Source organism: Canis lupus, chromosome 15, assembly GCF_011100685.1.
Source record: "Canis lupus familiaris isolate Mischka breed German Shepherd chromosome 15, alternate assembly UU_Cfam_GSD_1.0, whole genome shotgun sequence".
Classification (NCBI taxonomy): domain Eukaryota; kingdom Metazoa; phylum Chordata; class Mammalia; order Carnivora; family Canidae; genus Canis; species Canis lupus.
The window spans coordinates 8,560,466-8,571,351 of record NC_049236.1 but is presented as its reverse complement, the minus strand read 5'-3'; positions in this window follow the sequence as shown (position 1 = coordinate 8,571,351).

The following is a 10,886-nucleotide window of genomic DNA, read 5'->3' as shown; positions in this document are numbered from 1 at the left end:
AGATAATAAATCCTGTTTCTAGGATGCCTGGGTGGCTCAACCGCTCTGTGTTTGGATCAGGGGTTGATCCTGGGGACCTGGGATTGAGTCCCACATTGGGCTCCCTGCAGGGAGTCTGCTTCTCCCTCTGCCTATGTTACTGCCTCTCATTCTCATGGGGAAATAAATAAAACCTTAAAACAAAAATAAAAGAAATCCTGTGCCTACTGCTTGCCCTGGTATTGAGTCCAAAATGTGAACTGTGTGGAGGAGGGGCAAGATGGCGGAAGAGTAGGGTCCCCAAGTCACCTGTCCCCACCAAATTACCTAGATAACCTTCAAATCATCCTGAAAATATAAGAATTCGGCCTGAGATTTAAAGAGAGAACAGCTGGAATGCTACTGTGAGAAGAGTTTAGGCTTCTATCTAGGTAGGAAGACAGGGAAAAAAGAAATAAAGAAACAAAAGTCCGGATCCCTGGGTGGCGCAGCGGTTTAGCGCCTGCCTTGGGCCCAGGGCGCGATCCTGGAGACCCGGGATCGAATCCCACGTCGGGCTCCCGGTGCATGGAGCCTGCTTCTCCCTCTGCCTGTGTCTCTGCCTCTCTCTCTCTCTCTCTGTGACTATCATAAAAAAAAAAAAAAGAAACAAAAGGCATCCAAGGGGGAAGGGGCCCACGAGGGGCGGGCTAAGGCCGGGGTGAGTGTCCACAGGCAGGAAAGCCCCAAGCAAGAGAAGCAGGAGCTTCACCAATCTCCCTGGATGTATAGGCGCTGGCAGCGAGTTAGAGCGGGACCCCAGGAGGGCGAGGATGCCCTCAGGCTCCCAGGGGCACTAATAGAGCACCTGGGCCCAGAGAGCACGCTCCACACCCCCAGTCCGAGCTCCCTAAAGGGCTGCAGTGCGCGCATGGCTGTACCTGGGATAAACTCGGAGGCGGCTCTGGCAGAGGAAGAGGCTCTGCGCGGAGGGGGCTGCGGCTGGGAGCACGAATCCAACAGCACAGGCCCGGGAGCACAGGGCTCCGGGGACACAGCCCAGGATCCAGCCTCCCCCCGGGACAGGCAGAAGCCGGGAGGGCCCAGGACAGCAAGGACGCTCCTGCCCCGAGCTGAGCAGATCAGCGGCCCCGCCCCGGAGCCTCCAGGCCCTGCAGACGGAGAGCTCTGGAGTTACTGCAGGGGCTGACTCCAGGGCTCCAGAGCTGGCCGCCGCCACTGTGGTTGTTCCTCCTGGGGCCTCACGGGGTAAACACCACCACTGAGCCTCACGAGGCCTCTCAGGAAAAAACAGGATAAACATTACTCACTGAGCCCTACACCACGCGGGGGGCAGAGCAGCTCCCCCAAGTGCTAAAACCTGAAAATCAGAACAGGCCCCTCCCCCAGAAGACCAGCTAGACGGATAGGGGAAAAACAAATTATTGACCAAGCAGCACTGGAAAGTTCCAGGGGAAGTGAAGGGACTTAGAGTATACAGAATCAGAGGATACTCCCCCCCCCTTTTTTTGCTATCTGATTTCTGTTTGCTTCCCTCACTTTTTTCCTTTTTCTTTCTTCTTGTCTTTTTCTTCTCTTTTTTTCTTTTTTCCCCTTTTTTCTTCCTTTTTTCTTTTTCTTTTCTTCTTTCTCTTCTCTCTTTTTCCCCTTTTCCCAATACAACTTGTTTTTGACCACTCTGCACTGAGCAAAATGACTAGAAGGAAAACCTCACCTCAAAAGAAAGAATCAGAAAAATCCTCTCTCCCACAGAGTTACAAAATTTGGATTACAATTCAATGTCAGAAAGCCAATTCAGAAGCACTATTATAAAGCTACTGGTGCTCTAGAAAAAAGCATAAAGGACTCAAGAGACTCATGACTGCAGAATTTAGATCTTGACAGACAGAAATTAAAAATCAATTGAATGAGATGCAATCCAAACTACAAATCCTAACGACGAGGGTTAACGAGGAGGAAGAATGAGGGAGCGACATAGAAGACAAGTTGATGGCAAAGAGGGAAACTGAGGAAAAAAGAGACAAACAACGAAAAGTCCTTGAGGATAGATTAAGGGAAGTAAGTGACAGCCTGAGGAAGAAAAACCTATGTTTAGTTGGGGTTCCTGAGGGCGCCGAAAAGGACAGAGATCAAGAATATGTATTTGAACAAATCATAGCTGAAAACTTTCCTAATCTGGGAAGGGAAACAGGCATTCACACCCAGGAAATAGAGAGACCCCCCCTAAAATCAATAAAAACCGTTCAACACCTCGACATTTAATAGTTAAGCTTGCAAACTCCAAAGGTAAAGAGAAGATCCTTAAAGCAGCAAGAGACAAGAAATCCCTGACTTTTATGGGGAGGAGTATTAGGGTAACAACAGACCTCTCCACAGAGACCTGGCAGGCCAGAAAGGGCTGGCAGGATATATTCAAGGTCCTAAATGAGAAAAACATGCAACCAAGAACACTTTATCCAGCAAGGCTCTCATTCAGAATGGAAGGAGAGATAAAGAGCTTCCAAGACAGGCAGGAACTGAAAGAATATGTGACCTCCAAACCAGCTCTGCAGAAATTTTATGGTGGACTCTTAAAATTCCCCTTTAAGAAGAAGTCCAATGGAATAATCCACAAAAACAGGGACTGAATACATATCATGATGACACTAAACTCATAAATTTCTTTTTTTAAATTTTTTAAATTTTTATTTTTTAAAAAATTTATTTTTTATTGGTGTTCAATTTGCCAACATACAAAATAACACCCAGTGCTCATCCTGTCAGTGTCCCCCTCAGTGCTCGTCACCCATTCACCCCCAACCCCTGCCCTCCTCCTGTTCCACCACCCCTAGTTCATTTCCCAGAGTTAGGAGTCTTTATGTTCTATCTCCCTTTCTGATATTTCCTACCCATTTCTTCTCCTTTACCTTCTATTCCCTTTCACTATTATTTATATTCCCCAAATGAATGAGATCATATAACGTCTGTCCTTCTCCGATTGACTTATTTCCGTCAGTATAATACCCTCCAGTTCCATCCACATTGAAGCAAATGATGGGTATTTGTCATTTCTAATGGCTGAGTAATATTCCATTATATACATAAACCACATCTTCTTTATCCATTCATCTTTTGATGGACACCGAGGCTCCTTCCACAGTTTGGCTATTGTGGCCATTGCTGCTAGAAACATCGGGGTGCAGGTGTCCCGGGCTTTCATTGCATCTGTATCTTTGGGGTAAATCCCCAGCAGTGCAATTGCTGGGTCGTAGGGAAAGTCTATTTTTAACTCTTTGAGGAACCTCCACACAGTTTTCCAGAGTGGCTGCACCAGTTCACATTCCCACCAACAGTGTAAGAGGGTTCCCTTTTCTCTGCATCCTCTCCAACATTTGTGGTTTCCTGCCTTGTTAATTTGTTCCTGTGTTTTTTCCACTGGATAGTCTTTCCTCCTTTGTCGAATATTAGCTGACAATAAAGTTGAGGGTCTACTTCTGGATTCTCTCTTCTGTTCCATTGATCTATGTGTCTGTTTTTGTGCCAGTACCACACTGTCTTGATGACCACAGCTTTGTAGTACAACCTGAAATCTGGCATTGTGATGCCTCCAACTATGGTTTTGTTTTTTAAAATTGCCCTGGGTATTCTGATTCCACACAAATCTTAAGATGGTTTGTTCCAACTCTCTGAAGAAAGTCCATGGTATTTTGATAGGGATTGCATTAAACGTGTAAATTGCCCTGGGTAACATTGACATTTTCACAATATTAATTCTGCCAATCCATGAGCATGGAATATTTTTCCATCTCTTTGTGTCTTCCTCAATTTCTTTCAGAAGTGTTCTATAGTTTTTAGGGTATAGGTCCTTTACCTCTTTGGTTAGGTTTATTCCTAGGTATCTTATGCTTTTGGGTACAATTGTAAGTGGGATTGACTCCTTAATTTCTCTTTCTTCAGTCTCATTGTTAGTGTATAGAAATGCCATTGATTTCTGGGCATTGATTTTGTATCCTGCCACGCTACCAAATTGCTGTACGAGTTCTAGCAATCTTGGGGTGGAGTCTTTTGTGTTTTCTATGTAGAGTATCATGTCATCAGTGAAGAGGGAGAGTTTGACTTCTTCTTTGCCAGTTTGAATGCCTTTAATGTTCTTTTGTTGTCTGATTGCTGAGGCTAGGACTTCCAGTACTATGTTGAATAGCAGTGGTGAGAGTGGACATCCCTGTCTTGTTCCTGATCTTAGGGGAAAGGCTCCCAGTGCTTCCCCATTGAGAATGATATTTGCTGTGGGCTTCGTAGATGGCTTTTAAGATGTCGAGGAATGTTCCCTCTATCCCTATGCTCTGAAGAGTTTTGATCAGGAATGGATGCTGTATTTTGTCAAATGCTTTCTCTGCATCTAATGAGAGGATCATATGGTTCTTGGTTTTTCTCTTGCTGATATGATGAATCACATTGAGTGTTTTACGAGTGTTGAACCAGCCTTGTGTCCCGGGGATAAATCCTACTAGGTCATGGTGAATAATCTTCTCAATGTACTGTTGGATCCTATTGGCTAGTATCTTGTTGAGAATTTTTGCATCCATGTTCATCAGGGATATTGGTCTGTAATTCTCCTTTTTGGTGGGGTCTTTGTCTGGTTTTGGAATTAAGGCGATGCTGGCCTCATAGAATGAGTTTGGAAGTACTCCATCTCTTTCTATCTTTCCAAACAGCTTTAGTAGGATAGGTATGGTTTCTTCTTTAAACGTTTGATAGAATTGCCCCTGGGAAGCCATCTGGCCCTGGACTTTTGTGTCTTGGAGGTTTTTGATGACTGCTTCAATTTTCTCCCTGGTTATTGGCCTGTTCAGGTTTTCTATTTCTTCCTGTTCCAGTTTTGGTAGTTTGTGGCTTTGCAGGAATGCGTCCATTTCTTCTAGATTGCCTAATTTATTGGCGTATAGCTGTTCATAATATGTTTTTAAAATCGTTTGTATTTCCTTGGTGTTGGTAGTGATCTCTCCTTACTCATTCATGATTTTATTAATTTAGTCTTCTCTCTCTTCTTTTTAATAAGGCTGGCTAGTGATTTATCTATCTTATTAATTCTTTCAAAGAACCAACTCCTGGTTCTGTTGATCTGTTCCACAGTTCTTCTGGTCTCGATTTCGTTGAGTTCTGTCGAATCTTAATTACCTCTCTTCTTCTGCTGGGTGTAGGATCTATCTGCTGTTTTAAATCTAGCTCCTTTATGTGTAAGATTAGCTTTTGTATTTGAGTTCTTTCCAGTGTTTGAATGGATGCTTGTATGGTGATGTATTTCCCCCTTAGGACTGCTTTTGCTGCGTCCCAAAGATTTTGAATGGTTGTATCTTCATTCTCATTAGTTTCCATGAATCTTTTTAATTCTTCCTTAATTTCCTGGTTGACCCTTTCATCTTTTAGCAGGATGGTCCTTAACCTCCACGTGTTTGAGGTCCTTCCAAACTTCTTGTTGTGATTTAGTTCTAATTTCAAGGCATTATGGTCTGAGAATATGCAGGGGACGATCCCAATCTTTTGGTATCGGTTCAGACCCGATTTGTGACCCAGTATGTGGTCTATTCTGAAGAAAGCTCCATGTGCACTTGAGAAGAATGTGTATTCCGTTGAGTTTGGAAGTAAAGTTCTGTAGATATCTATGAAATCCATCTGGTCCAGTGTATCATTTAAAGCTCTCGTTTCTTTGGAGATGTTGGTTTAGAAGACCTATCGAGTGTAGAAAGCGCTAGATTGAAGTCACCAAGTATAAGTATATTATTATCTAATTATGTCTTAATTTTGGTTATTAAGTCATTGATATATTTGGCAGCTCCCACATTCAGGGCATATATATTGAGGATTGTTAAGTCCTCTTGTTGGACAGATCCTTTAGTATGATATAGTGTCCCTCTTCATCTCTCACTACAGTCTTCGGGGTAAATTTTAGTTTATCTGATATGAGGATGGCTACCCCTGCTTTCTTTTGAGGACCATTTGAATGGTAAATGGTTCTCCAACCTTTTATTTTCAGGCTGTAGGTGTCCTGTCTAAAATGAGTCTCTTGTAAACAGCAAATATATGGGTCCTGCTTTTTTATCCAGTCTGACAGCCTGCGCTTTTTGATGGGGTCATTAAGCCCGTTCACATTCAGAGTTACTATTGAGAGATAGGAGTTTAGTGTCATCATGATATCTATTCAGTCCTTGTTTTTGTGGATTGTTCAACTGAACTTCTTCTTAAAGGGGAATTTGAAGAGTCCCCCTTAAAATTTCTTGCAGAGCTTGTTTGGAGGTCACATATTCTTTTAGTTCCTGCCTGTCTTGGAAGCTCTTTATCTCTCCTTCCATTCTGAATGAGAGCCTTGCTGGATAAAGTGTTCTTGGTTGCATATTCTTCTCATTTAGGACCCTGAATATATCCTGCCAGCCCTTTCTGGCCTGCCAGGTCTCTGTGGAGAGGTCTGTTGTTACCCTAATACTCCTCCCCATAAAAGTCAGGGATTTCTTGTCTCTTGCTGCTTTAAGGATCTTCTCTTTATCTTTGGAATTTGCAAGCTTAACTATTAAATGTCGAGGTGTTGAACGGTTTTTATTGATTTTAGGGGGGGAATCTCTCTATTTCCTGGATCTGAATGCCTGTTTCCCTTCCCAGATTAGGAAAGTTTTCAGCTATGATTTGTTCAAATACATATTCTGGACCTCTGTCCCTTTTGGTGCCCTCGGGAAACCCAATTAAACATAGGTTTTTCTTCCTCAGGCTGTCGTTTATTTCCTTTAATCTATCCTCATGGTCTTTTAATTGTTTTTCTCTTTTTTCCTCAGTTTCCCTCTTTGCCATCAACTTGTCTTCTATGTCACTCACTCATTCTTCCACCTCGTTAACCCTTATCATTAGGACTTCTAGTTTGGATTGCATCTCATTCAATTGATTTTTAATTTCTGCCTGATTAGATCTAAATTCTCCTTTATGCTTTTTTCTAGAGCCACCGGTAGCTGTATAATAGTGCTTCTGAATTGGCTTTCTGACATTGAATTGTAATCCAGATTTTGTAACTCTGTGGGAGAGAGGACTGTTTCTGATTCTTTCTTTTGAGGTGAGGTTTTCCTTCTAGTCATTTTGTTCAGTGCAGAGTGGCCAAAAACAAGTTGTATTGGGAAAAGAAGAAAAAGAGAGGAGAGAAAGAAGGAAATAAAAGAGAAAAAGAAAAAAGAAAAAAAGAAAAGAAAAAGAGAAAGAAAAACAAAGGAAAAAAAGGGTGGGGAAGCAAACAGAAATCAAAAAGCAAAAAAACAAAAACAAAACAAAAAAAACATGGGGATGTATCTTCTGATTCTGTATACTTTAAGGTCCTTGACTTCCCCTGGAACTTGTCCGTCTAGCTGGTCTTCTGGGGGAGGGGCCTGTTGTGCTGATTTTCAGGTGTTAGCCCTTGGGGGAGCTGCTCTGCCCCGGCCTGGTGCAGGGCTCAGTGGGGGGTGTTTACCCCGTGAGGCCGCAGGAGGAACAACCACAGTGGCGGGGCCAGCTCTGGAGCCCTGGAGTCAGCCCCCGCAGTAGCTCCAGAGGTCTCCGTCTGCAGGGCCTGGAGGCTCCGGGCGGGGCCGCTGATCTCCTCAGCTGGGGGCAGGAGCGTCCTTGCGGTCCTGGGCCCTCCCGGCCTCTGCCTGTCCCGGGGGAGGCTGGATCCTGGGCTGTGTCCCCGGAGCCCTGGGCTCCGGGGCCTGCGCTGTTGGATTCGCGCTCCCGCCCCGCAGCCCCCTCCGCGGAGCCGCCGCCCGAGCCCCTCCGAGCTGCTCCGGGTCCCGCCGTGCGCGCTGCAGCCCTTAGGGAGCTCGGCGCACTCTCCCGGGGCGCAGGTGTCTGTTACTGCCCCAGGGAACCCGAGGGCATCCCCGCCCCCCTGGGTCCTGCTCCAACTCCCTGCGAGCCCCTTTCCGCCCGGGAAGGTCGGTGCAGCTCCTGCGTCTCCGGGACGGGGTTCTCCTGTCCTGGGGACACTCGCCCCGGCCTCAGCCCGACTCCTCGCGGGGCCCCTCCCCCTTGGAGGCCTTTTGTTTATTTCTTTTTCCCCGTCTTCCTACCTTGATAGAAGCGCGAACTCTTCTCACTGTAGCGTTCCAGCTGGTCTCTCTTTAAATCTCAGGCGGAATTCGTAGATTTTCAGGATGATTTGAAGGTTATCTAGGTAACTTGGGGGGGACAGGTGACTTGGGGACCCTACTCTTCCGCCATCTTGCCCCTCCCCCTCTCCCCAAATTTGCAATTTTAAAGCTAAGGCATTTTTCAAGTAATCAATGCATTAGAAATTCATATGTCATCTAATTTATAGAATTCAAATCAAACTGCGATATTATGATGCAAGCATAAGATGTTTGTTTTATAAGACAGAATTATTAATTTCTATGATAGCTTCACATCTAAGTTAATCACCTCAACCTATCCTATTCAAGGTTGAACCTAGTTAAAATCCAAAAATCTAATCCTAGTTCTAGGTCTCAAAATTCAACCCTCTAAAAATAATTATAGTACCACAAGCTTGAGTGCCTTCTTAAAAGACTGTGGCATAAAGGAATAAAAACATTTGTATCTACGGGAGTCTAAAAAATAAAAACCTCTTTGTCTAGTTTTTTTTTTCTGAATGATCAAAATAACTTCTCCAAATGGAATATCTGGCAATTTATACTGCCAATCTAGTTCAACGAGGCTGTGTAAAAGCACAGTTGCAAGAATTATATTTGTCAAAATATTTGGTCACCTATCTCCTCAACAACAACAGTTGATTAGCACATATCTGTCAAAATATACTTTGAATCAACATCTTTCCTTTACTTAAAAACCTGAATCTATACTGGAATAATCAGATTGACAGATTGTTTTTTAAAAACATTAATGTAAAAGTTGTCTCTGCTATTTTCCTACAGTTGCCCAATGCCCCGTCCTTTATTTTGAAATCCTATTAGTGGAACAGTAGCCAAATATTACCTCAATTCTTATGTTGAAGGTAAAGACAGGGGAAAGACAACTAATGCCTCGTTATAATCAAAAACAGCCAAAACTGTCAGGTGACATGAGGATAAAGGGAAAACAGTTCAAACATTTGGAGAGCTGACCTCCTAAATATTTTTTAACACTTCCTGTCTATGCAAGCTAAAAGGAAGATAAAATCCTCAAAAGATCTGGGTTAAAATGACATAAGATTGGGTACAGGTGGGGAGGGGAGGGATATAGCTTTTCTGACATACTCTTTTCATCTGAGCACAATGCCACAAACTTTAATAAAAGAAGGAAAATATAAAACGACTCAATGTATCAGTGAATAAGGAACAACTGACTGATTATTTCAGCTTTGAAACTCTCTGTTACCAGCATTCTCTAGAGCCAGGTAAATACCCAGCAAATACAGTTAGTACAGTTGTTAAAATCTGTGACTGAACTTAGGTACAGAAAACAATTAAGTTACTGTTTAAATCACCATAATTTGCTACTCAATTGGCCTGTAAAATACATGTGTTTATAGATAGACTATATTGAGAATGATTTGGCAAAGAAAAGTTGAGGATAAAGTCCATCTACTACTTATTCTCAATAAGAACTCCAGTTTCCAATTTGGAACTGTTATTAGTAGTTATTCCACTTTCTTTATCTTTTGGGCATTTTTGAGGCAAACTGTCTTACCCAATTACATGCTTTGAAAATTTTCAAATGATAAAAATCTGTACAAGAAAACGATTTAAAAATCACCAAAAAGCCAAAGGACGAGATGTTCAAGACTTTAGACAGTATCTAAGAGAGAATATAATCAGAGAATGGCTACAGTCAGGTGGGCAGAGGTCAGAATGGCAGAATTCCTTCCCTGTTGTAATGAATATACGAAAACCACCAGTGGTTTGGTGACTATCACTGGTTACAGTAGCAAAACAGAAGGGGAAAGCCTGGTACAGAAAGGTGACTGGCTCAGAGAAAACCTAAGTGGTGACAAGAGCCTAAAGGTACATACAGGTACGTATCTTTTATACTGGATGTGATCCACTTACATGGCCCCTGTTGAATCTCTTGGGGACCAACAGTAAAGCAAGTTTAGAACTTCATATCTTGAGGCATCTCTAGCAAGATGCTGATCCAATGTTGTTCCAAATATCTTCTGTTTTCCTGGTTCACCTGAAGAGGAAAAAACACTACAGAGGATGTGGGAACTGAATTTCTTTATGTAGTTTCTTCTAGAGCAACTGTCTGAAAGTTTTGGCCCAATCCTTTATGAAGACTGGAGATGAGACACTTGAGGGGCTAGTGGAAAACAAAATTCAAATGAAAAGGTGGAGTGAGGCATCTAAATGGGGAATACGAGAGCAAAAGATAACCGACCCTCGTAGGTAAATCAGCATTTCTAATCTGTAAGTGGGAGGAGGCAGAGAAAGGAGAGAAAAAATAGGCACAGATGTTTCTCCCTCCACTCCCTCACCCCAATTGCTACTAAAAATTTCCAAAGTGCCTAAACTTTTGGACCACAACTAGGGAGTGAATAAGCAAGGTTAATTGGAAAGGTAAACATTTTGTCAAGTCTCCCTCCCCTGGCTATGTGACATTATTAAGCTGCAGGGAGGTGTCTCAGATAATACTTTTTTTCTAAGAACAGATTCTGGTGTAATACAGCTTGAAGCAATAAGAAAGAGAAATATAAACTCAATTTATGCAAAAAGAAGTCACAGGACAATATACCATATTGACAAAGTTTATTTAATTCTGTTTTTCAAAAGGGGAGGGACAGCTTTCATATAATAAGAAATCAAAACAAAAGTAGTTTTTATATAATAGAAAATATTTTTAAACTAAGCAAAACAAACTGCATGCTTCATCCCCTTAGGAAATATTATCCTCTGGAAAGATAATCTTAAAAAAACTAATATTAGCAAAAGCAAATCTGATGT